Here is a 26,940-nt window from a genome sequence, read left to right as displayed (position 1 = left end):
CACAGCTTATCTTGCCAATTCCCTGTCAGAGATGAGAAAGCCTCCTTGAATACATTAAAATAAATGTAATTTCAATCTTGTAAATAGTACAGATCAAGGATAAGTAAAGGACAAAATTTTTCTATGGTGTATAACCACCCAACAATTGCCTCTTTAAAGGGTTCAGTGAACTTGTCTCAAGGATAATAAACTGAGTGTCTGCTTTGAACTTCCCTCTTCCTTCCTAAGCAGTGCGTCAGGATTGAGTATGAACCGCTTTCACTTGGTTGACTGAATTTCTACTGGACTCTGATGTCCAATGCACAACTGACAGACTCTGCCATATGCGGGGCAGGTGATGCTTGAAGTGTTGGATGGATGGGTGTTTGGAGGTTGATGTCCTCTCTAATGCCTTTGTTTTGCCTACAGGTGCTGTCGGAAGAGTGCTTCGATGTGCTCACAGCCTTCCCAAATGACTCTTTTCCATTTTGGTCAGTCATCCTCCCTCTGATTATCCGGCATTCACTGAAACACATCTGGTCAGTTAGTTGCTTTGGAGTAGTGTTTCTGACATGTTCGTCCTTGTATTTGATTTTAATTGGATGGTAGAGGGGTAGATATCATGACAATTTTTAAAAACGATACAGCCAGGAATTTCTGTGACTCATGGGAATATTTGATTCTTCAGGGATGTTTTGAAGTTGTTTCAGTTTCTCAAATTGCTTTTGTATAATGTGATTCTGTTTGGGCTTTGATGTGTTAATATCTGGATTAATTCGAATCATTGAATTCCTACAGTGTGGAAAGAGGCCATTTGGCCTATCAAGTCTGCACCGATTCTCTGAAGAGCATCCAATCCAGACCCAGATGCCTACCCAATTCTCATAACCCCACATTTACCATGGCTAACCCACATATCCCTGGACACTATGGACAATTTGGTATGGTCAATCCACCTATCCTGCACTTCTTTGGACCGTGGGAGGAAACTGGAGGATCCACAGGAAGCCCACACAAACTCCACACAGACAGTTACCTAAGGGTGGAATCGAACCCAGTCTCCAGTGCTGTGAGGCAGCAGTGTTAACCACTGAGCCACCGCGCCACACTTAACATTATTAGTTGACTATTTTAAATGTGCATTTGTATATTTTTTTTGCTGTAACGTCATCTGATAAGATTTCAGGCAGGGGCATTGCTCAATTGTGTATGATTAGGTGCTTTCACCCTCGAAGAGGGTTAATGTAAATCATTCAGACAACAGGAGTGATTTCATCCTATTAAAATAAAGCAAAGAAGTGTGGATACTGAAAATCTGAATCAAATCCAAAAATTAATGGAGGATCTCAGCAGGTCTGGCAGCATCTGTGCAGAGTAAGCGGAGTTACTGTTTTGAGTCCAGTGGTCCTTCATCAGGGTGATTTCATAGTTGTCCTTTTGCCCTTGGTGCTTGCTTTAAAGATGTGAATTATACAAATGATACTTTAAAAACAGGTCCTCCCCTAAATTTTAACCTGTCTGAACTCCCTGTAGGTGTTAATTCACCTGTATATTCTGGTTTTGTTTCAGATTTCCAGTCTTTGCAGCATTTTGCCTTGTTTTAAAACTATGGATTATTTGTTTATATAAAGAAACAGAAAAGAATTTTGAAAACAAAAAACATAACTTGCACGAATTCGGTACCCACGGGGATGGCCTCAGCTGGGACCTTGGCTTCATGTCACACCACAGGTGACTCCATTGCACTATACACACACACAGACAGACAGACATGCACACAGTCAGACAGACAGACATGCCACACAGACACACTCAGACCCTCTCTCATACACTCACACAGACCCTCTCATAGACTGAAACCCCTTTACACTCACACACATACACACACCCTCTAACAGACACTCCCTCCCACCCCAACACACACACACACACATATAAGTTTGTGCGGTGATTTTGTACTTGCAGAATTACATTTTATTTTGCTCAAAAACTGCATGAATCCATGTAAAATTCTGTAAATCTGTTTTTTAGATTAGAATCAGTCTGACCATTGTGGCACAGACAGCCTCACAGGGAGTTAACACCTTCAATACATTATCTGGGTCAACATGACACCAATTGTTAAAGTGCACTTGAGAGTGTAACTTTTTTAAAAAAGTTTTGTGATTTACATATGAAAGAACTGAAACCTACATGGTCATTCTAAAAGATGAGAGATTTAACAAATAATCTGGGACTTCTTAATATATAATTTCAGTTACATCACACTGTAAACTTTTGCTATAAATTCTGTGTCTTACAATCTTATTCTCCACAATCACCTTATGAAGGAGCAGCGCTCCGAAAGCTAGTGCTTCCAAATAAACCTGTTGGATTATAACCTGGTGTTGTGTGATTTTTAACTTTGTACAAATTAGATCCCATTTTCCTTTATAAACTTTGAACATTTAGAAAAATTGAAGAAATGAAAACAAAATTAAACTTCAAAATTCAGTAAGGAGAACATATATGGCCTAATAAGTCTCTGCACTGCACAGAACATAGACAATTTTCTTACAATGGATTTTAGCCTATTCATTAAATCAACTAAGAACAAGATTTTCATTGCTGATACCCTACCATCAGACACAGCCGTGTGGTAGAGATATATGACAAAATATCTACATACATCTATGCCTTAATTATTCAAATTCAGCTACTTTGCACAGATGGAATATTCATGTACATCTGCACAACAAAATGCTTCAGCTATTATTCCCTGGAGTATTTGATTAGTTCTGTGTACACTTAGTTCTGTAACCTACAAAGTACATTCCACATTTTCGACAGTTTTATTCAATAATCTTCTAAATCCTGAAATCCTCCTTCTATAATGGCTGGTGGACTACAAACATGAATTAATTTGGTTACTCCAAGTCCACCCACCTCCTGGCCCTTTCACATTCACTCCAGTTGCGATTTAGAGGCTCTCTCTGAGATGTAGCTAACCAAATGGTGACTTTAACTGAAGATCAGGGAACATATCCCATAGGATTAGTTGAATAGGAACGTAGTCCATACCACAAATACCCAAAGTGCTCTGTTTTAATGATGACGTCTGATGAGCTGCCAACATCAATCATAATAAATTGGAAATGTGATTTGGCAATCATAGTGGGTTGGAATCTACTGTATGAAGATCATGCAGTTTTAGAAACCCCAAATGAAACAATAGCCCAGCAAACAAGGTATCAACGGGGACAACTTCAAATGTGGCACATGGAAAAGACTTTGCTTTTCCAAGACTGGCTTCTTTAACCAAAGAAAAAAATGCACAGATGATCTTATCTGACCTCACAAAGCTTCTGAGGCTCCATTCCCATCATCTCTCACAAATAGAAGGGTACCGAGCATGGAGGCACATGGTGCAAAGATTACAATAGTTTTTACTATCAGAATATTGGGTAGTTCCAACAGGATTCATGAAGTAACAAGGGTCCTCTTTAAATATTTTTCAAACAACTGTGCTGTTATACTGGAAAAGTACTTAAAGCACGAATTGAAAAATAATTGCAGCATGTGTTGTGTGAAAATTCCAGAGCATTGTGTTAATTGTGGTTAAATTGTGTTTAATTGGATACACATGAAGGGCATTAATTCGGATTTCACTTGAGCACTTATAAAGAGACACTAGCGGTCTCATCGTGAAGTGTTAGCATCCATATCTCTGGACAAGATGGTCTAAGTTCATGTCCTACTTATCACAGATGTGTACCATAACATGTTAATTTAAAGAAAGGAAAGAGACACTTATTGAAACTGTGGTGAGGTTGAGTTGGGAGGTGTATGCTTCTAACCATTCATTCTGTAAATGAATAATGATTGAGCAAAGTCTGGTTCCAATATCATTCTTTACCAATTAGAGTTTCAGGAGAAAAAACATTATTCTCCTGCTTGATAACAGATCTAGGCACTATCCCTCCCGGTTTTTGGCCCTGTAAGGGATTCATTGCATGGATGATGTGCCCCAAACAAAAGGTCCAAAGCTGGCCAGAGATTGGGTCTTCAGTCTAAATAATACTAGCAGGATCTGTCAGCACTTCTCAGCTTTTTAAAGAAAATTTGTGCTGCTTGCCTGGTAAGCAGTAAGCTGAAGGTACATTCTGGAACTTCAGAAAGAATGGCGTGCAGAAAATCCTGGCGCCTGGGATTACTCCTGTTCCATTTGATAGCAGCATTTAAAACAATTAACAAAACCAGAATTTGCTGGCGAAACTCAGCAGATCAGGCAGCATCAGTGTGGAGAAAGAAGAGTTAATGATCCAGGCCCAATATCCCTTCTTCAGAACTGGACTTGAAACATTGACTCTGTTTTTCTCTCTCTACAGAAGTTACTGGATCTGCTGAATTTTTCCAGCAATTTTTGTTTGAGTTTCAGATCTTCAGCATCCACAGTTTATAGTTTCATTTCAAAATAATTATGTTTATTCAGTAACCTATCTCAGCCACTGGCATTGCTGAAGAATCCTGAGCCGAATGGTGTAGGTCACTGCTTTAATTATTGCTATTTAATTTGGTAGAGGGAGTGTGAAACTGGGCATTTGGTTTAACGTCTACCTTTTAGTGTGGCCAAAAAAGATTAGGAGACTTTGTCAGGAGCTGAAAGTTAAATGTATCTAACAACACGTCCTAGAACATCACAAGGTGCCTTGAGTTAAACAAATCATTTACAAAGTGCACATCGGGCCCAGAACCGGTATTGGAGATGAACAAGCTTCTTTCCTGGTATTTTCTGAGGGAAAAACATTGACTACGCCATTGGGAAAATTCTGCTTTTCTTTAAATTGTTGTTCTAGGATATTTATTTGTCAATAAAGGCAGACCCAGCCTTGGATGTTAAAATCTCATTTCCTCCGAAAGTTGGCAGCAAAGCACTGTCAGGATAGTGCCAAAGTGTTACCATCAGCACAGCCGAAAGGGAGACTCTGAACCTCCGCCTGTCTATCCCAAAGATGTCAGCTTTACTAAATGAGCTCAGCAGAGATATGGTTTCATCATACCCTCCCCCTCACTCCTGGGCCCTGTGCATGGGCTGAGAGATAAGAGAGGAACTCTCAGGTGGGATAGTTGTTTGGTATCATTCCTGTTGCCTCCCTGCTTCCAGTTAAGGGCATCTTCTATTTTAGTCGTGCAGAGGGGCGCTTTGGCACCTGGGAAAGCTGTCCAGTAAAAGCTGAAGACCTACTTGTAAGGTCAGTGATCAGTGAACTGAAGAAAGGTGACTGGACCCAAAATGTTAACTTTGCTTTCTCTCCATAGATGTGGCTGAGGTTTTCCATTATTCTGTTTTTGCTTCAGATTTCCAGCATCCCTTTTTAGGATCTTTAGGATCTTTGTTTAGCTCAGTGATGGGGTCCTCTTGCTTGAGAACCTTGTACCCAATGGAGGCCTCCTTTCTCTCTCTCTCTCTCTCTCTCTCACACACACACACACATATATATACACACACACACACACACATATATATACACACACACACACACACAGACACTTCAACAGCCTGAGCATTGTTTGTTGGCGGGGGTGAGGGGCAGTCAGGAAGCTGCGCGATGTAATCCTGGGCCCTTAACTGGAAGCAGGAAGGCAACAGGAATGATACCAAACAACTATCCCACCTGAGAGTTCCTCTCTTATCTCTCAGCCCATGCACAGGGCCCGGGAGTGAGGGGGAGGGTATGATGAAACCATATCTCTGCTGAGCTCATTTAGTAAAGCTGACATCTTTGGGATAGACAGGCGGAGGTTCAGAGTCTCCCTTTCGGCTGTGCTGATGGGCGGCACGGTGGCACAGTGGTTAGCACTGCTGCCTCACAGCGCCAGAGACCCGGGTTCAATTCCCGCCTCTGGCGACTGACTGTGTGGAGTTTGCACGTTCTCCCCGTGTCTGCGTGGGTTTCCTCCGGGTGCTCCGGTTTCCTCCCACAATCCAAAAAAAATGTGCAGGCCAGGTGAATTGGCCATGCTAAATTGCCCGTAGTGTTAGGTAAGGGGTAAATGTAGGGGTATGGGTGGGTTTCGCTTCGGCGGGTCGGTGTGGACTTGTTGGGCCGAAGGGCCTGTTTTCACACTGTAATGTAATCTAATCTAATATAATGGAGCTACTGGGACTGACGGGCTGCCCTTTGTTCAGGATGGCCAGCAACTCCTGGATGTGGGACACCCTGTTCCGTGGGCCATTAGTTCAGGCAGGAACCATGAGGGGCAGGTTGTGACTCTCAACAGCTGTGGACTCAGCCCCCAAATTTCCAGTCAGAGGATGGAGGTCACCATCTCTGTGCTGAATCCCGGCAGCAACATCATAAATAAAGAGTAAGGGAGTTGACGGCTCTTCCTGTCAGACAATTAGTCATGTATATGACCAAAAATTCCCATTTTCAATGTTAGTGGCTAAACGATTGGCACATTCCTGTCTGCTATTTTAACAGACATGTTTCATCATTCGCAATATATGAATTATGATACCATAGTCAGAGATGTACAGCATAGAAACAGACGTTTTGGTCTAAGCTGTCCATGCTGAGCAGATATCCTAAATTCGACTGACTGAACTGGTCCTCACCCTGAACTTCGACTGACTGAACTGGTCCTCACCCTGAACTTCGACTGACTGAACTGGTCCTCACCCTGAACTTCGACTGACTGAACTGGTCCTCACCCTGAACTTCGACTGACTGAACTGGTCCTCACCCTGAACAACTTCTCTTTCCAATCCTCCCACTTCCTCCAAACGAAAGGAGTAGCCATGGGCACCCGCATGGGCCCCAGCTATGCCTGCCTCTTCGTAGGATATGTGGAACAATCCATCTTCCGCAACTACACTGGCCCCACCCCCCACCTTTTCCTCCGCTACATCGATGACTGTATCGGCGCCGCCTCGTGCTCCCACGAGGAGGTGGAACAGTTCATCCACTTCACCAACACCTTCCACCCCGACCTCAAATTCACCTGGACAGTCTCAGATTCCTCCCTCCCCTTCCTCGACCTTTCTATTTCCATCTCAGGCGACCGGATCAACACGGACATCTACTACAAACCGACCGACTCCCACAGCTACCTGGACTACACCTCCTCCCATCCTGCCCCCTGCAAAAACGCCATCCCATTCTCCCAATTCCTTCGACTCCGCCGCATCTGCTCCCAGGAGGACCAGTTCCAAAAACGCACATCCCAGATGGCCTCCTTCTTCAAGGACCGCAATTTCCCCCCCGACGTGATCGACGATGCCCTCCACCGCATCTCTTCCACTTCCCGATCCTCCGCCCTTGAACCCCGCCCCTCCAACCGCCACCAGGACAGAACCCCACTGGTCCTCACCTACCACCCCACTAACCTCCATGTACAGCGCATCATCCGCCGTCATTTCCGCCACCTCCAAACGGACCCCACCACCAAGGATATATTTCCCTCCCCTCCCCTATCAGCATTCCGTAAAGACCACTCCCTCCGTGACTCCCTCGTCAGATCCACACCCCCCACCAACCCAACCTCCACTCCCGGCACCTTCCCCTGCAACCGCAGGAGGTGCAAGACTTGCGCCCACACCTCCCCTCTCACCTCCCTCCAAGGCCCCAAAGGAAACTTCCATATCCGCCACAGATTCACCTGTACCTCCACACATATCATCTATTGCATCCTCTGTACCCGATGTGGCCTCCTCTATATTGGGGAGACAGGCCGCTTACTTGCGGAGCGTTTCAGAGAACACCTCTGGGACACCCGGACCAACCAACCCAACCACCCTGTAGCTCAACATTTCAATTCCCCCTCCCACTCCACCAAGGATATGCAGGTCTTTGGACTCCTCCATCGTCAGACCACAGCGAAACGACGGTTGGAGGAAGAACGCCTCATCTTCCGGCTAGGAACCCTCCAACCACAAGGGATGAACTCGGATTTCACCAGTTTCCTCATTTCCCCTCCCCCCAGCCTGTCTCAGTCAAATCCATCAAATTCAGCACCGCCTCCCTAACCTGCAATCTTCTTCCTGACCTCTCCGCCCCCACCCCAATCTGTCCTATCACCCTCACCTTGACCTTTTTCCACCTATCACATTTCCGACGCCCCTCCCCCAAGTCCCTCCTCCCTATCTTTTATCTTAGCCTGCTGGACAAACTTTCCTCATTCCTGAAGAAGGGCTAATGCCCGAAACGTCGATTCTCCTGTTCCCTAGATGCTGCCTGACCTGCTGCGCTTCTCCAGCAACACATTTCCATCTCGATATCCTAAATTAATCTAGTCTCATTTGCCAGGACTTGGCCCATATTCCTCCAAACCCTCCCTATTCATGTATCCATCCAAATGCATTTTAAATGTTGTAAGTGTATCAGCCTCCACCACTTCCTCTGGCAGTTCATTCCACACACGCACCATCCTCTGCATGAAAAAGTTGCCCCTTAGGTCCCTTTTAAATCTTTCCCCTTTCACCTTAAACTTGTGCCTCCAGTTTTGGACACCCACACCCTGGGAAAAAGACCTTGGCTATTCACCCTATCCATGTCCCTCATGGTTTTATAAATCTCCATAAGGTCACCCCTTGGCCTCTGGCACTCCAGGGAAAATAGCTCTATTCACCTCTCCCTATAGCTCAAACCCTCCAATCACAGCAACATCCTGGTAAATCTTTTCTGCATCCTTTCAAGTTTAACAACATATTTCCTGTAGCAGAGACACTAGAATTGAATGCGGTATTCCAAAAATAGCCTATACTCAATGCACTGATCAATAAAGACAAGTGTACTAAATGCCTGCTTCACTATCCTGTGTGACTCCAATTTCAAGGAACTATCAGTGACCCCAATTGAACAATGTACAGGCTATGGGAGTGCAGAGTTGAAAAATGTCGTACTAGAAAACACAGCAGGCCAGGCAGCATCCGAGGAGCAGGAGAATTGATGCTATGGGAGTGCGCACAGGTTTTGGAGTGTGTGCAGGCAATGGCGTGTGGATGGGCAGTGGGAGTGTGTACCGGCCCTGGGAGTGTGTACAGGCACCAGGACTGTGTATGGGCAATGAGAGTATGTGTAGACATTGGGAGTGTCTGAAGACACACTGAGCGTGCACACAGCGAGACCTTGGAGTTATGTGCAGCCTGTGGCATGGGCAATGAGAGTGGGTACTGTGAGTGTGTGCAGACCTTGGGTGTGTGCAGAGGCAGTGGGAGTGTGCATGGACCCTGAGTGAGGGCAGGATTATGTTCAAATGTGGTACACTTGGAATTTGAATAAATAGAGCAATTTAATTCTGTCTTGGTTTCAAGTAGGGTGATGCAGCATAATGACAGTCAACTCCCTTGTCATTGGAACTGGGAGGTTCATTAATGTAAAGCAGTGCTCCTTCACCCCTGATATTGGCTCTGAGTAACAATCTCTCTTCCTGCCATCGAATATTGACGCTGACTGAAACAAGACCAAGCAGTGGTAAGGACCTAGTTATTTGTTTAATTCACATATAAGAGAAAACAGTAATTATCACATTCCACATAAACAGAAAAAAATGAGGATTTTATCTTTTGGTAAAGCCAAGCTGTCAATGAAGAATGATGAATTGCCAGAAGGATGTATAACAGTGCACTCAGAAATGCAAGCAGCTTTTTTTTGGATTGCTACAGGTGGCATCATTAAATAAATTGGATTATTAGGGTCTCTAATAAAAAAGATCCCAAAATGTGCGCCACAGCATTTCTTTCATAATTACCAATGAATAAATTACAAACTATTCACAGGGTCTGACTCTTAAATCTTGCAGAAAAGCATTTGCTTTAATCACTTTACAACTAAATCTGACTTTCACTTGTAATATCAGATATTGGCTCCAGGGGGCAATGCTGTATTTCAGTGCACTGAAGTTGATGTACTGCCCTGGCACAGACACCGACTTGCACTTACATAGGTTTTTCCTTGACTGGGAATGGGTGGGTGAGGATTTCTCTGGGAAATGTCGCTCCCGTGCAAGGTGCTAATTGTGGAATCGTCAACAGCTTTTTAAAAAATATTGTTTTGGATATTTTCCCTTAGCAGTTTTTTTCAAGCCCCCTGAAGGTTTTCACTCCTTGCTGGCGTAGTGCCCCATAGCTTCCAGTTATCCTCACTCCACCAACCAGTCGTCATGTGTGAACCTTGAGCTTCAGACAAGGGCTTAGGTCACAGCCCAATCCAACTCTGCCGTTGACTGCCATCCATGGATGTGTGCCTTCAATAGGGATTCTTAATGAATGATCAAGTATAGGGACCCTCAGTAATATCCCCCCCCCTCCCAAGCAAGAATTCCAGCAGAGATCCCATATCCTTTGTCCAATGAGTGCTGAGGCCAGTTCTTACCCTCCACCATTTCCATCCACCCAAGCCCAGTCACTCCTACCGGGATCTGCTGTTGGATCACATGAATATGAGATTAAATGCTGTCCATTAATTTGTGACGGATCTTTGCAAATTCTCCACTACAAAGGCAAAGGGTAGAACCGTTGATGGGAAGGATACTGTCTCCAGGCAGACAGTTGCATGCAATGGAACAGCTGAAGAGCTCAATCACGTGGAGAGGAAAATTGAGCCGGCAGCTTATTACTCGCAGGGAGCTGTATCGGTCTTAAACCAGACTCTTGGAGATGGATAAAAGTGCAACATGACGACTCACTGCCTGATTTCCCCAACCTCAGCAGGCAAAATCCCTCATCTGCACTCATTGGCTTGGTTTAAATCAGAATCATGTATTAGGATTCATGGCGTGATCACTAATGCTGGAACTCAATGGCACAGCAGTACATGCAATTTATCATCAGTAATCAGGTAAGACAGCCAGTGACGGCATTGATAGACACTGGAGTGCCAAACTAAGGGCCAGGAGTTTGAATCCTGGCCTTGACTGGCATTTAAATTTGTTTGCCCTCATTTGCTGACTTGTTGCCTTTTCCCAGAAGCCTGCTAGATGGATAGTGTTGTTCTCAAATGGGAGGAAAGCCCAGCTGAATCATTCACGGCTAATGCCAATCCATGATTAGCCAAAAACAGATGAACAGGAGTGGTTGTGGGAGCTTCAACCTGCCCTGAGATGAAATGTTCTGCTGATGTGCAGGGCTTGATCCACCAAAACCTGACCGAGAACCTGTTATACTTCCCCATCAAGATCAATCATAACTTTAAAAGGGAGGGGGAGGGCTTGAAATTACAACCTGTGCTCTACTGCTGAGGCTACACTTTTAATTTTCAATAACTCAGCTATTTTTATTTTAACTTAAAGTTCATTAGAATCGGCTGAATCCAGCCCCATTAGATTTTTCTGTGAGGTACTGTGACATTCTACATTCATTTGTTCGTAAGGTCTATTTTAAGATAAAATAGAATTGCTCTCCTCCATTCAAATTGAAACCTAGGGCATGAAAGAAAATTACATTTATTTTGCACTTCCCTGTCAGAAGTTGATAAATAAAATTTATTTTTCCTTGTCATTTTGCCTCCGCTTTGCAAAACACATTCGTTGTTTATCTCTTCCTCCACTTTTGTCCCATCATGTCTGATCAAGCATTGTACTTAAACTAAGAGTGCAAATGGTTGCTGTGGAGTGTATGAGAGCAATCTTCAAGATGGCTCTACATTAATAGCGTTCTACTCATTGCAGATGTGCTGCGGTCTTACTCTGTGCTTCACACTTTGATATCCATGAGCTGACCTGCAGAGATCTGGCGCACTGCATTTTCATTCAAGCTAAAAGCATGGATTCTGATTCTTCTCCTTTTGAACTATGGACTTCATTGCTGTCGCTCAGATAAGAGCAGCAGGCAGTATTGCAAATTGGGGTAACTGGTGTGTAGAGGTTATGGTGCTTTTGAGCACTATGCTCTTGCAACCACCTCCAATAAAAGGATATGAGGTGACAGAGTGCTTTCTCAAGTATTTACTTCCTCCTTCTGAGGGATTATCAGGTACTACGACAGGACCAGCAGGATAACTGGTAAATCAAGATGTGGGAAATCACAGCATGAAGCCATATCCTGCACCCTACCACAGTATCCTTTTTTTAAAAAATGACATTTAAGTTATTACACTATAGACATTAAGAAGTTGCAGCTTTAAAATCTGCAGTATCAAGGTCGTGATAAGGCAGACCACTATCGAGAGGAAGTGTCTTTTTTCTGGAAAGAGTTAGGAAAGAAATCTGCAACACATGGACAATAGGGCAACAACTGTAAAACGTGAATACTTGCATTTGGTAATTTTTTTGCAAACCATTGTGTCTGGTTTTAATTCTGAGTGCCAGCTCCACCCAGAAATCTGCCTTTTGTCAGAGACCACATATTTTTCATTTTTGAGACTATAAACTGCTAGACTGCTATATAACCAAAATGCCAGGAGAGTTTTGCAACTTGAAAATCAAGAATGGTATATATTTGGCTGCATTAGACAATGATGTTTTTTGAAGCTTTGAGGGAGGGATTTTTAAGTCTGAGCAGAACTGCAAATCTTTCAGGTTACGGAAATTCTGCCTGACAATGGCCTTCGGATGGATTTAGTTGCAGACTGTTAAAAAGCTACAAGTGCTAGGGTGGTAAAGAGGAATGTAGCCAGACCCTGCAAACTGAAAGCATCCATCTCTCTCTTCCTCCCCCTCTCTGTGTGAGAAAAAGACAGAAAACCAAGAAACCTTAAAACTGGGTCTGCCAGATCAAGTATCAATGTGAAGAACCCCCATCACTTTACAGACAAAATATTACTAAAACACAAAAGCAACTGTGTGAAACTATTTAACCCAGCCTTGAAATCTTGACTTTCGATCTTCAAAATTTTGTTTATCCCATCTTCTTTTTCCATCCATTGTAGCTGTATCAAGCCATTTGTTTTGTTCTCTCATTTAATCGTGAATGCATGTAGGTATTTAGAGTTTTTAACGGTATGGATTTAGTTGTATAGCAGCAGATTAGAAATTCTCTTTTATTTCCTCTACCTTTTGTTAAAGGTAAATGTGCTACAATAAATTGAGGTATTTTCTTTTACTAATGAAAGCTGGTGCGAATTGCTTTTCTCCTGAATTGCAGTCTAACTGGAATTTTACATATCTCCCAGTAAATTCATAACATTTGATAGAAGTGGGCGGCACGGTGGCATGTGGGCAGCACGGTGACACAGTGGTTAGCACTGCTGCCTCACAGTGCCTGAGACCCGGGTTCAATTCCCACGTTCTCCCCGTGTCTGCGTGGGTTTCCTCTGGGTGCTCCGGTTTCCTCCCACAGTCCAAAGATGTGCAGGTTAGGTGAATTGGCCATGCTAAATTGCCCATAGTGTTAGGTAAGGGCTAAATGTAGGGGTATGGGTGGGTTACGCTTCGGCGGGTTGGTGTGGACTTGTTGGGCCGAAGGGCCTGTTTCCACACTGTAATGTAATGTAATCTAAAAAAGTGTGAGGCTACCTTGTTTTATAACTAGTCCCTGAGTGAGGCTCCCCAATTAATTTCATTTCCAAACATGATTCCTCAAACCGTGAGACTCCCAGATAAGTAGGGGTAATCTTAGTTATTCGGAGAAAGTGAGGACTGCAGATTCTGGAGATCAGAGTCAAAAAGTGTGGTGCTGGAAAAGCACAGTCAGTCAGGCAGCATCCGAGGAGCATGAGAGTTGACGTTTTGGGCATAAGCTCTTCATCAGGGATGCCTGATTCCTGATGAAGAGCTTATGCTTGAAATGTTTACTCTCTTGCTCCACACTTTTTGACGCTAATCTTGATTATTCACCAGTCCCTCTGTTACCTGCATCAAAGTTAATTTTAAATGGATCCCTTCCCTTCCCTTCCCATTTGGATACTTTTCTCCTAAATCCAAATGAACTTACATTTTTAAAGGAGCCAATTTAACCAGGTTTTCTTGAATTAATGGAAAGAGAGAGTTTCTTAATTACTAAATGCAAGGAAGAATAATACTGCAACACACAAACATACAAACAAACAAACACACAGACACATGTTCCCACCCACCCACATATACATAAACCCCCCCAGACTCACAAACACACAAACAATTTGCTACCCACTCTCACATCTGCACTCACAAACACACTCACACATACATGCACACATGTATTCCCACCCACACACACAAACACACTCTCTCACACACAGACACACACATACATGTTCCCACTCACCCACATACACACACACTCACTCACACACACATATTCCTACCCACACATACACACCTATACTCTCACACACATAGACACACGTGTCCACATACACACAACTCCCCGCACTCACAAACACAATCACACACACACATATTCCCAAACCACTCACACACACACACACGTCCCACCTACATACACACACACTGGCACACACAGACATACACACAACTCCCCCACACTCACAAACACAATCACACACACATATTCCCACTCAAAAACACACACACGTGTCTCTACCCACTCACATACACACTCTCTCATACATACACACACAAACACACACACAAGCACACAAACACACCCACATGTTCCCACACACACAGATTAGTGATTCGGGGTGAGTGAAAAAGAATAAAGTCTAAAAGAAGTTATATAAATCAGTCTCTGAATTGTTCATGAAAAGCAGATTGTTGAATATTATCTTATTGCAGCACCTATTACTTTTAGTGCTGACGATAGTAGCTGAACAGTCGATTTTGTGTCAAGGCTTTGTAGGTTGATTGAAACTCCTTTATCCTATTCCTTTTGATGATAGTTGCTGGCTAGTTGGTTTCTAACACTCAGATGGCATGTTTAAATACGGTTCTCCAAGCTGAGACTTCCATTGTACACAAATGCACCTAATAGGACATAAGACCATTAACATACACTTGCAGTTAGCTTTTAACCATTCTTTGTATATTCCCAGAAGGCCATAACACAAAACCTCTCCAAACTGTAGCTTTCTGTTGAGAGAGGAGAAATATTCATCACCCTGGTAACCTGTTCCTATTCATGCTTCATTCTCTGTTTGAGGTTTCCCTGACACTCTTCAGGTATATCATTCTATGGGCCTCACAAAGGTCTTTGCCAGACCATGACTTAATTTACATCTGCAGTTGTCTGTTTGGTTGTAGAAGATTCCTTTTAAAAAACACATTTTGTACTTTAAGGCTTATAATGTGCATGGTATTTCAAGGTTCTAACTTGTCCTTGTGACACTTGCGATGTTTTTTCAGTGTTTCAGGAGACGTGTACAAGGATGACTGACATAAAATGGGGCTGTTGTCATCAGTGGTCATACTGTGGATTTAAAATGACACACAGCTTGCTGTAGTGAAGAGGTTATTGAGGCATGCTAGAGATTCCATGTGGTTTGTGGGCTGTAGGGGCTTGATTGATGAGATAGTCTACAGGACAGAACGATGGAAGGTCACCTTGATCACTGGGGAGCAATGCAGCTGCCAAGATGATCTTACCCAAAACATTTTATATATTTCACTGAAACAGTGCTGGATAAATGAAAGGGAGCAACTGTGTGTTCCAATTAAGATTGTTGCTATACAGCGAGCTCTGAAGTCATATTGTGTTCTGGAACAAATTTGAGAGAGTTGCATTTTAAAAGGGTCACAATCAACTTTTTCAAACAAAATGGGAATGTGTTTCTTATAGAGGCCAATACAAGCAGAAGAATACTTTCAATGATTATCACATTAAGGTACTTCTATCTGCTGACCAATCATCTTTGAAGTTTGCCAATTCATTTAGAACCACACCATTTCCTCTGCATTTTGCTGAGGCAGTAACAGAACATAAGCAAACACTGTTTGTTTTCAAATTTGGGTGAAAATTAAGTTTTTTTGCCTTTCCTCAGGCACACCACATCTTCTAGAAATAGCAAGCTAGTTTATTTGGGTGCAGTGGTAGTGTCTACAGCTCTGGGCCAAATGGTTTGGATTTAGTTCATGTTAATTTTAAACAATATATTTTTTAATACCATCACCTTTGGTCAGGCAGGCACTTGATTCCTATACCTTAAGGTCACCTCCCTGGTAAACAAAGAGCTGGGAAGTTGACAAATGCCCTGGTCAACACTTATCCCTTGAGCAACACCACTAAAACAAATCACAATATCTGATCTGATTTTAATATAAAACAAAGAATTGCTGACATTGGGGATCTGGTACGAAAGCAGAAATTGCTGGTGAAACTCAGCAGGTCTGGTAACATCTGTGCGAAGAAAGCAGAGTTAACGTCTCCAGTCTGGTGACTTTTCATTAGAAGAATTCTGATGCAGATCTGCTGAGTTCTGGCAGCAATTTCTGTTTTTGTTTCCAATCCGACTTTACTGTGCAATAATTCAGACATTCCTACACTGCAACACTGCACCACAACGGCATGAATTGGTTAAGCACTTTGTGACCTTGTGATGTTACAAACAGTACTGCAATGATGCAAGTTTTCTTCTACCCCTCTACACCATCTCCAAGTGGGCTCATGAGCTGCAATTTTAGGATCGCAAGCTGTGGGTGGTACTCTGCCCTGCCTCCTCCTGCTTTCACAGGCCTTGTCTTGTTTGCCCTGTGCTCTCATAGTTTTACTCTCTACCTCCCCACTCCCTTCCATCTCTCAGTATTCACCAGTGGATCACTACAGTTTTCAAGCCTCAATATGAAGCCACAGTGGGAAAAAGTTGGGAGACACTGTTCTACGTCCAACATTATATCTGCTACTCACAAATACCTTAATATTTAGGAATAAACATGATCCTTTCTTTATCAGTTTGTACTCCATTTACAAACTTCAACTTCCTCCTTCTTCCTGGGAGTTGGCTGAGCAGCAAGCTGTTCATAAGTTTGGTCTTGTATTTGACTCTGTGACCCAGTGATAAACTTTTAACCACGTATCAATGGCATCACTAAGGTTTTCTTTTTAAAAAGGTTTCACTTATTCCCACCTATATAAACTACATGACTCTGACCCAGCCTCAAGATGTTCTCTTGCTTACACTCTCTTCTTGCCTTTATTACCTGAAGACTTTTCCGGCTGTCCTCACATTGTTTATCTTGTGTTACATTGAGGTCGTACAAAACTCTGGTTCCTGTGCGCTAATGCGCAGCACGTACCATTCACCTATCTCGCTAATGCTCACTGATCAACATAGCCTGGTTGAGCAGTATTTGAGTTTAAAATCATTGCAATGTTTCACCTAGAACTCCAGTTCTGCAGAAAAATCATACCAGACTTGAAATGTCAACTCTGTTCTCTCTCCACAGACGCTGCCAGGCAGGCTGAGCTTCTCCAGCATTCTATGTGTTCGTTTCAGATTGCCAGCATCTGCCATATTTGCCTTTATTCTTGTCTTGTCGTAAATATTTATAGAGTCTGCTGAGGTAAAAAAGGCATTGACTTCATTTAAGAATCATGTCACAAGTTTGCAAGATAAAGCCAAAGCATCTAACATTGTATCAGTTCTTGCAGTTATGTGTGTGGTATCTTATTAGCATATTACACAATTAAACTTAATTCCTTAAACTACATCCCTCCCAGGTCTCTGAATTTCACTTCTTTTTTACCAGGTCAACCATTTTGACAGTTTCACTCGTTTACCTCTATGAGCTCCCAGCTCCTTCAGAAGAGATTAGGAATTCAAATCCTCTGTATGGTCTTTCAGATTCTGCTGGGTAAAAGGAGCATTGATGGATGCCCCTGGTTCAACAGTCAAGCTGTCATCTAGGCCTTTTGATGTGTACAGCATGTCTGGTTTGTGTTACTGTGTTGATGATGCTTCAACTGTGTAGAAGGTCAATTCTGTGCAGAAGCTAGTGCACATCCATTCTGCCACACTGCAACATTTTCATTTGGAATGAGGTAGGACTGCAAATGCGGTGTCTGTACCACTACTTGTCCATTATGACTTGGTCTTGAATTCAGCTAGCTCTTCTGGTTGGAGTTCTGGTAGGCTGGAAGCTTTATGATGTTTATTGATTTTCCACATCTGATCAGAACAGTACTCATCCTAATTCCCCGTCACCTTTTCCAAATCATCATCTTGTACTCATGGCAAGAATGTATATGGAAGAGGAGAGACCTGTGTTCTAAGTCTTCTTCCATGAGGATCTCACTTGGAGTTAAATCATTTTGGTTTGGAGTTGAACAATAGCTCAGAAATACAAGTTGAATGTCATTATTACTCTTCAGCAGTGCTTTCAATCCATGTACTCCTCTTTCAGCTTTACTATTGGCTTGAGGATTTCTTAGTGAGCTGATAGTAATGGACAATTTCACATACACTGTGAATGCTTTGATATATTCACTGACAATCTGTCATCTATTGTCTGAAGTTACAAGTTCTGGGATTCCATGTATTGCTAAGATATCTTTTAGAGATTAAAGCTTTGCTTCAGTAACTTGATTTGTATTCATCTGAAGTAGTAGTCTACCACTGTCAAGAGCATTACCTCTGTATTGATGTTCCCAAATTATTGATGGCAAACAAGGTGACATAAATGATTTTCTTGTCTCCTGACAGCAAATACCAGAAGTAATACAGCTTGAAATAACCTCTTGCATTGATATTGAGAGACTTAACCATCAAACAGAATAATTTGCTCTGGTTTGACATTCGGTGAGACCCAAATGTTCTCGATGGAATTGTTGCATTGTACTGAGTCTCAGGACTTTGGAAATGACCAAGCATCATGTCACAAAGTGTATTAATCCAGTGTACTGAGGCGTCCCCTCTGTTCAGAGTACTATCTGAGAGTGTGGTATGTAAGATGCCCTCCTGGCTGTAATCTGTTGAAACAAAATCTTCTAACTGATGTAATGAGGGTTGTGAGCAACTCAGATTCTTCATCAACAAGTAGTTGCCAAAAACCACTATTTACATGTAGCTTTGTCAAGATTAAACTCTTTCCACATTTGCTAAGTTCTTGTCCACAGAGGATATGGATGAATGTTGTGGTCCACTGTTTTGTCTAGATGTGTAAAATCTACACTGATTCTGATGAGCTAAGTTGGGTTTTGGCAGCTGGACCATCCCTAATGGCTTGCTGCTTGATTCTATCGCAAATGAAATAATCCCCTGCTTCAACATGGAATCATTTTCCATCTTTGGCAAGAGTAGATGAGCAACCTTTTAGAGTGTAAGCAGCCACACTGGCTTCATTTCAGGATGTAGCGCATGATGCTTTGTTGTCTTCAGTTCTCCTAGTCCTGTGGACAACTATGGAAATTCAGTGATAAAGCTTTCAGAGGTCTTCATGACTTTCCTCCAAGTCAGATTTAAGTTAGCCAGATTTCCTGGAGAAGCGAGAACAGCTCAAGTAATGGATTGCATATTATGGTTTAATGCTTTTCTCTCTCATTATTGAAAGGTTGGATAAAGCGGTACTATGTCTTTGAATTCTACACCTCCTGGCCTGTATAATGTTTTGAAAAATGGCTGAAGGGAACAACCAAGACTCTGTATCAGAAAGAACCAAAATTATTGCAACTGTGCCAAACTTAAATCCTGTCTTGTTTTCCTCTGCGAGGACGTCAACACTCCAACAGCTTCCAATTGATTCCTGAATCAAAGAAAGGTGTCTCCACATCGTTAATATCTTCAATTTTATGGATAAGGGCATCTTTCAAGGAATTCTCTTCTTAATTATTCTGTCCAACTTGTTCTAGCTTCTTGCTGCACCACATCCTCTGAAAGTGACTCTTCCTCATACCAAGTAGAATTCAGCATGTTTGCTTGGACAAATTTTGTGACAGTGTTTTCTACCTTGTAACACCAATAACAGTTAGGGGGGTTCTTGATGGATGCTTTTCATGCCTTTTGTACAGTCACATCTCTGTTTTTAAATTTAACACACTCTGCTGATTCGGTCATTTTTGGGATTTGGCTCTCCGTGTCGCTTCAAACCACTGATTGATTTTACTTCCTGACACTAACTCATCTGCTCAATTGAATTGCCTTTATTATTGTTAAGTCATCCCTTGACCACAAGTAGTCAGACAATGCTTCATCTTGAGACATAATTCTGTCCTGATTAGTTATTTTCTTAAGCTGCAGGTTTCACAATTCTCTGCAAGTCTGTGCAGATCATTGATAGAAGAAGCAATCCTTCCCCTTCTTGCTGGGTATGCTTGTTAAATTCAATCTGCTTAACAACAGTGTATTTCTTTTGCAGATAGTAGACATCCCCATATGTAGCTTGTTCTTTGACAATCCCTTGCCTGACGAGGATATTGTCTGCATGACCATCTATTGTGTACAATTGCACACTGATCTGCTTGGCCCTCTGCTTCATAGCAAAACACAATGCGGTGCGACACCTGGAAAACCTCTGACACCAGTTCAGCCAGGGTTCTGCCTGACTGAGACCTGTGAACTGCTTGAAGCTTTTTAATAATGGCAAGGACTTTTCCATGTTGTTCTTTCATTTGCTGCCAACATATAATTGTCTTGGTCTCATGCTACTGAGAATATGCAACGAGTCGGCTGGGGTAAAGAAAAGCGTTAAATTTATTTGAAGCAATGTCCTACTTTGGCTTCATCTTGCCACCAGGCTTCAAGTCAGAGAAAGATCATGTGGCATTGCATCAATTCCTGTGAAGTTGGAGACTGACTCATTGCACATTACAATCAGATTTAACCTGTACTACTGCATAAGTCACAATTTGCCTTTTTGACCAAGGTTTTGGGAATTCACCTTTAACCCTGTGACTCAAGATCAAGTTTTGTTTCATAACATTGCAAGGAAGCACTTTGGTTGTTTTTCTTACATTTAAAAAAGAATGATCAAAGAACTTTTGACACTGTTGTAATCATGAGGCCAGTCTTTGACCTTCAGGGTTTCAGTATTCATGTAAGTATTCAATGTAATATGCACAGGAAGCAAGGTTTGAGCCAAATGAGTTTTTATGACTCTTAATGATGGTAGAGAAAAATAAAGTAGCAGTTGTACTTTATTAAGCTACAGGTAATGAGGTATTACAGTAATAATATATACTAACAATATTTCATCGTATAAATAGCACTTGGTGGTACCTACTTTGTAATCCATACAACAACAATATCTTGTATTGATATGGCCCCTTTTAACAAACTGCAAATCTTCAAGGAGGAGAGAGTGTTAGACAAGTGGAAAGGTTTAAAGAAAGAATTCCAGCGTTTAGGGCCCAACAGATGAGAACACAGTTACCAAAAGCTGAGTGATTTAAACAGAAGAGACCAGGATTGGAGTAGTGGAGAGTTCACAAGGTGATCTAACAGTGAACTCCTTAAAGAATGAAGTGTTTTGCTACACATGGTATTGTCCCTGTGGGCGGCACAGTGGCTCAGTGGTTAGCACTGTTGCCTCACGGTGCCAGGGACCTGGGCTCAATTCCAGCTTTGGGTGACTGTCTTTGTGGAGTTTGCACATTCTACTCATGGCTGTGTGGATTTCCTCCCACAGTCCAAAGATGTGTATTAGTCATGGATTAGCCATGCTAAATTGACCATAGTGTCTGGGAATCAGCAGGCTAGGTGAGTTAGCCATGGTAAATGCTGGAAATGGGGGGAGGGTGGGGCTAGGTCTGGGTGGAATGTTCTTCAGAGGATCAATGCGGAATTGATGGGCTGAAAGGCTTCTTTCAACAGGGGAGGGATTCTGCGCTTCTTTCTGCTGGTCAAATTTTGGAAAAATTTGAAATGGCTGAATTGCTAATTGAAAGGTTTTTTTGTGGGATGAATCGGAGAACTGCAGATTGAATTCATTTTGTCCAACCGAAGCAGGTCATTAAAGAATGATGTGACACACTCACACTATTAAAAGGGAAGTCACTTTGAACTGAGCTCAATCATGAAAGTGATTAAATATGCACTATCAATTTTTTACTTCAATCATCTGATTTTAATGCATAGGACTTACATGGACTGAAATGTAAAGACTAGGAGAAAGTGAGGACTGTATGTGCTGAAGATCAAAGTCGAGAGTGTGGTGCTGGAAAAGCACAACAGGTCAGGCAGCATCTGAGGAGCAGGAGAATCAATGAAATGTCGATTCTCCTGCTCCTCGGATGCTGCCTGACCTGCTATGCTTTTCCAGCACCACATTCTCGACTGAAATGTAAAGACACTGACACTTTAAGATGGCTGCCGTGATCACTTAACCGTGGGCCGAGCCCCAGCTTCAGGAAATCAATGTGAAATAAATTAAACTGTCTGAACTGAAATTAACCCTTTTAATCAAAATACACTGAATCCAATTAGGTGTGAAAAACACTCACACCTTTTTTAAAGACAATCAAAATGATGACGGCAGAGCAGTAGATGTGATCAATGTGGACTTCAGTAAGGCGTTTCACAAGGTTCCCCATGGGAGACTGATTAGCAAGGTTAGATCTCATGGAACTAGCCATTTGGATACAGAACTGGCTCAAAGGTAGAAGACATAGGATGCTGGTGGAGGGTTGCTTTTCAGACTGGAGGCCTGTGACCAGTGGAGTGCCACAAGGATCGGTGCTGGCTCCTCTACTTTTTGTCATTTACATAAATGATTTGGATGTGAGCATAAGAGGTACAGTTAGTAAGTTTGCAGATGCAAAATTGGAAGTGTAGTGGACAGCGAAGAAGGTTACCTCAGATTACAACAGGATCTGGACCAGATGGGCCAATGGGCTGAGAAGTGGCAGATGGAGTTTAACTTGGATAAATGCGAGGTGCTGCATTTTGGGAAAGCAAATCTTAGCAGGGCATATACACTTAATGGTGAGGTCCTTGGGAGTGTTGCTGAACAAAGAGACCTTGGAGTGCAGGTTCATAGCTCCTTGAAAGTAGAGTCGCAGGTACATGGAATAGTGAAGAAGGTGTTTGGTATGCTTTCCTTTATTGGTCAGAGTATTGAGTACAGGAGTTGGGAGGTCATGTTGCAGCTGTACAGGATGCTGGTTAGGCCACTATTGGAATTTTGCATGCAATTCTGGTCTCCTTCCTATCGGAAGGATGTTGTGAAACTTGGAAACATTCAGAAAAGATTTCCAAGGACCTTGTCAGGTTTGGAGGATTTGAGCTATAAGAACAGGTTGAATAGGCTCGAGCTGCTTTCCTGGCAGAGGCTGAGTGGTGACCTTATAGAGGCTTATAAAATCATGAGGGGCATAGGTGGGTTAAATAGACAAGGTCTTTTCTCTGGGGTGGGGAAGTCCAGAACTCAAGGGCATAGGTTTAGGGTGAGAGGGGAAAGATATAAAAGAGACCTAAGGGGAAACTTTTTCATGCAGAGGGTGGTGTGTGTGTGTGTATGGAATGAGCTGCCAGAGGAAGTGGTGGAGGCTAGTACAATTGCAACATTTAAAAGGGATCTGGATGGGTATATGAGTAGGAAGGGTTTGGAGGGATAAGGGCTGGGTGCTGGCAGGTGGGACTAGATTGGGTTGGGATATCTGGTCAGCATGGACGGGTTGGACCGAAAGGTCTGTGTCCGTGCAGTGCATCTCTATGACTTTATGACTCTAAATCTGTTTGATAAGTTGCATATATTGGAGATGAAATGCATTCAATAATTTATCCAGTTTGGAAAGAAGTCCTATAAACTGGAAGGTATGAATGAGGCAGAGCAAAGGGATTGGTAACTGCAGAACTGAAAGGTGCTCTCTTTTCTGCTCTGGATCAGGAAGGACAAGGGAACACTGACAAAAACAAATTTGAGCAACATCCAAAAACTGAGAACCCAAAGATATCTGTGACATTCATCGCTGATAATGATCCAGGACTCCGTTAACCAACAGTGACATCTTAAGACCTTTAAACTGCACATTCTTTGTGTACACAACACTATCCTCTTTAAAATATTTTGCTTGTGTTTGTGTGTCATAGTCATAGGGTCGTACAGTATGGAAACAAAACCTTTGGTCCAATCAGTCCATGCTGACCATGTTCCCAAACTAACCTAGACCCACTTGCCTGTGTTTGGCCCATATCCCTGCATACTTTTCCTATTCATGTCCTTATCCAAACGTCTTTTAAATGTAGTAACTGTACCTGTGGTTGATGTCACATCTTTAATATTTTTCCTTGGGTTAGCAGTTAATGCTCTTCCTTTTATTCAAGAAAACCTTGTAATTGGCTCCTGATTTTATTTCTGGTGAACAAATTAGGGGTGGCACGGTGATTTAGTGATTAGCACTGCAGCCTCACAGCGCCAGGGACTCTAGTTTGATTCCAGCCTCGGGCTACTGTCTGTGTGGAGTTTGCACATTCTCCCCGTGTCTGCGTGGGTTTCCTCCCGGTGCTCCGGTTTCCTCCCGGTGCTCCGGTTTCCTCCCACAATCCAAAGATATGCAAGTCAGGTGAATTGGCGTTGCTAAATTTCCCATAGTGTAAGGTGCATTAGTGAAAGGGAGATGGGTCTGGGAGGGTTGCTCTTCGGAGGGTCGGTGTGGACTTGTTGGGGCGAAGGGCCTGTTTCCACACTGTAGGGAATCTAATATAATCTGAATTAACTAATGAGGTATAACTAGAGGTATCACAGAAAGAAGCTGATTCACTGCTCCTCACTGTTCGTAACAGTGCGTATAGGTATTTCTCTCTAATATGTCCCTTTGCCTCTTGATGGGAAGGCAAATAGGTTCTTCTCTCACAACTGCTGACAGGGCAGCTTGGCAATCAGCCAGCTGGCGATGTAGTTAAGCATGGCCTCAACATTCCTCTTTCCTCTCCCAGGATGGTTTATTCTGCTTGTAAGAAGCTTGAGCAAGCAGAGCTCAACAAGGTTTCCGTTTGTATGAAACTCGTTGTACTTTGCAGCCTAAGAGGGAAACAGCACCCAGATCCACTAACCATGTGAGCGAGGGCTTTCCAATGGGTTGAGACAGAATGATTTGAAAAATAAAGAATGAATCCTCAAAGCCTGCTTCTCATTACAGGCAACACATTTACTTGGGATCGAACTCGAATCAAGCATGGAATTCAGACAGACTTTCCTGATTCAGCCACTGAATTGCTGCAGAGATCTCCATCCTCACCATTAACCCCAACCCCATCCCCGTGCAGTGGACAGAATACCTTTTCCAAACATAAATCTTTAAGCAGCAGTTTTTGTTGGATATTCAGAACATTGATACCCAATCTATTGACTGTTGTTATTTTGCTGAAGGTAACAGCAACATATTTATAAGTCTATTCTTTCACACGTTATCACCTGTGTATGAAAGATGTGAGGGCCCTTGCAATTGTTTCTGAAATATAACAGGAAAATAGATTTTTTAAAAATCAAGTCTTTTTTATCCATTTATATTCAGTCACAGAATGAGTCACTAGTGTAAAGTTGCAATATTGTAAATGGTAATTTTTTTTCCATTTGCAGACATGCACACAAATAAATACACGTTAATCAAATATTTCTTAATCTATTGAGGCTTGGTGTAATTCTGTTATAAAAACGTTTTTTTCCAAGCCGAGACACCCCACTTGTTTCCATAGATACCCGTTCTGTTAAGTGTATAATATTGAGTCATTTTCTCTTTAAGCATCTGCTTCCCAGTCTGCACACATTTTAAGTAGCAGATTAATGCACCATTTTTACCTTTGCATTTGCTAATCAGTTAATTGTGCTTCTCTGTGTGGATCAGTTTGATACTTCATTATTTACCCACTGATCTAACCCAAAAAGACCAGTTTTAAAATAAATTTGTTTTGCTGCTCCATTGTCCACAGTATCTAGATTTCAGTATCTCTTTGAAGTGATAATATTGAAACAATCTGTGTCAGATTAAAATCACCCAGGGTTCCCAAGAAGATGTAACCGTTTATTGTGAGAATCCCTATGTTACCTCCAACTGCAGATACATGCATTTATTGCATATTTACAATACTTCTGTGTAGGCGTATTTATTGGGCCTATTTTAAAGAGGTTCTTAATTATTTTATTCGTTATTTTAAATGCTTCATAAATGCACTAACTTATCTCAGCAGTATTTTAAGTTTAATGATATAAACATGGTGGATGTTTACCAGTTATTGCTTGTTCTTAAAGAGTATTCACGTTACATTGCAGTAGTGATTCAGCCTGATCCTAATCATGCAAGTGTCCCACCAGAGATTAATGTCTGTAAGAAGGGTCACACCTACTGACAGATTGTGCTTTTCTGATGGTCTTGAGCACGTTAGCAATATTTTTTACTGCTAGTCGTGCAAAGCTATGACAACTGAATGCTTCTGAAAATATTTGAATTCTACTGTACAGACACATCTTAAGTCTGAAATTGTTTTAAAACATTGGCATCCAAAATACAATGGGCAAGAAAATTATTTAGACTTAACGAGGTGATAGGAATAGAGAATAATAACTTGAAATATGATATCCGAAGGCTTTCTGATACCAGATTTAGCAAAATATTAATAAAGTTACAGCACCAGAAGGTGATGAACAATTTGTTTCTGAAGAAGTAAGTTTTTTTTCTGGGTTACATTAAAAGACTTTTAATCTGCTGAGCTAGCAGATAATCCTGTGAAAATAAATCTTACTCCGCGTGTCTATGGTTAATACTTACTGGAAATAATGTGAGGGAATTCAGCAGACCTGATTGTAGGTCATGTCGCATTTCTTAACCAAAGTGCTGCAGCTTTGGCTGCTTCCTTTGTGTTGTGTTTCTGAAAATACGACATTCTGACTGGTTGAATGGTGTCATTTCAACCTTGATTGAGTACAGTTAGTACTCATGAGCTGAGTGGCACAAAGAAAATCACCCCATCAACAATCAGTGTGTCATCTGTAGCATTAGAACATTCTCCACCACTACCCAACTGTGTACTATTCGAAAGCTGCAAAGCATCAGAGAAACAAAGCATAATAGGAGCTGGAGCGGTGATCAAAGCATTAGGATGGACTGTCTATTGTGCTGAGGGACTAAAGATAGTAGAACAACTGAAGGACTCAACCTGTGGTCTTGTCCTTCAATCAACCTGTCTATTCTCAATTCCCCAGTCTGGCACAGCCAGATGACCATTATTACTTAAT

General features: G+C 42.2%; 1 long non-coding RNA gene across 1 annotated transcript; it reads right to left on the bottom strand.

The window, feature by feature from the left end:
• Positions 1-26,512, bottom strand: LOC148145319 (uncharacterized). Its single transcript, XR_015761461.1, has 3 exons — positions 26,474-26,512; positions 17,185-17,332; positions 1-22 (listed from the first exon to the last, which is right to left on the bottom strand). It is a non-coding gene; the product is annotated as an uncharacterized LOC148145319 (long non-coding RNA).
• Positions 26,513-26,940: the final 428 nt, after the last annotated feature.

The sequence above is a fragment of the Chiloscyllium plagiosum genome, unplaced genomic scaffold (genome assembly GCF_037043375.1).
Source record: "Chiloscyllium plagiosum isolate Xiang-an unplaced genomic scaffold, Cpla_swu_hap1 HiC_scaffold_25, whole genome shotgun sequence".
In the NCBI taxonomy this organism is placed as follows: domain Eukaryota; kingdom Metazoa; phylum Chordata; class Chondrichthyes; order Orectolobiformes; family Hemiscylliidae; genus Chiloscyllium; species Chiloscyllium plagiosum.
The sequence above is the reverse complement of the archived record's forward strand: the minus strand, read 5'-3'. Positions and strand labels throughout refer to the sequence as shown.